Here is a 234-nt window from a genome sequence, read left to right as displayed (position 1 = left end):
ATATATAAATAAATAAATAAATATATATATATATATATATATATACAACACACAAATAAACCACTCCCATACACAAATGTTCCTATTCAACAGGAACTATTTGGTCATACATGTCGTCAGGTTTGTGGCTTTTGACACAGGCTTTTAGCAAGGATCAAAGAAGGAGTAACGCTGTTTGTAAGGGTAAACACTGGAAATGAAGCAGTTGGAAATCCTGTGTTGTGGTTTGTTAAG

General features: G+C 32.5%; 1 protein-coding gene across 2 annotated transcripts in view; it reads left to right on the top strand.

Moving 5' to 3' along the window:
* gramd2ab (GRAM domain containing 2Ab) overlaps positions 1 to 234 on the top strand; it is a 52,560-nt gene that overhangs the window by 50,266 nt on the left and 2,060 nt on the right. The gene's annotated exons all lie outside the window — the stretch shown is intronic.

Source organism: Sinocyclocheilus anshuiensis, unplaced genomic scaffold (assembly GCF_001515605.1).
Source record: "Sinocyclocheilus anshuiensis isolate Anshui unplaced genomic scaffold, SAMN03320099.WGS_v1.1 scaffold923, whole genome shotgun sequence".
Taxonomy (NCBI): Eukaryota; Metazoa; Chordata; class Actinopteri; order Cypriniformes; family Cyprinidae; genus Sinocyclocheilus; species Sinocyclocheilus anshuiensis.
Note: the sequence above shows the minus strand (reverse complement) of the source record. Positions and strands in the feature narration are given on the sequence as shown.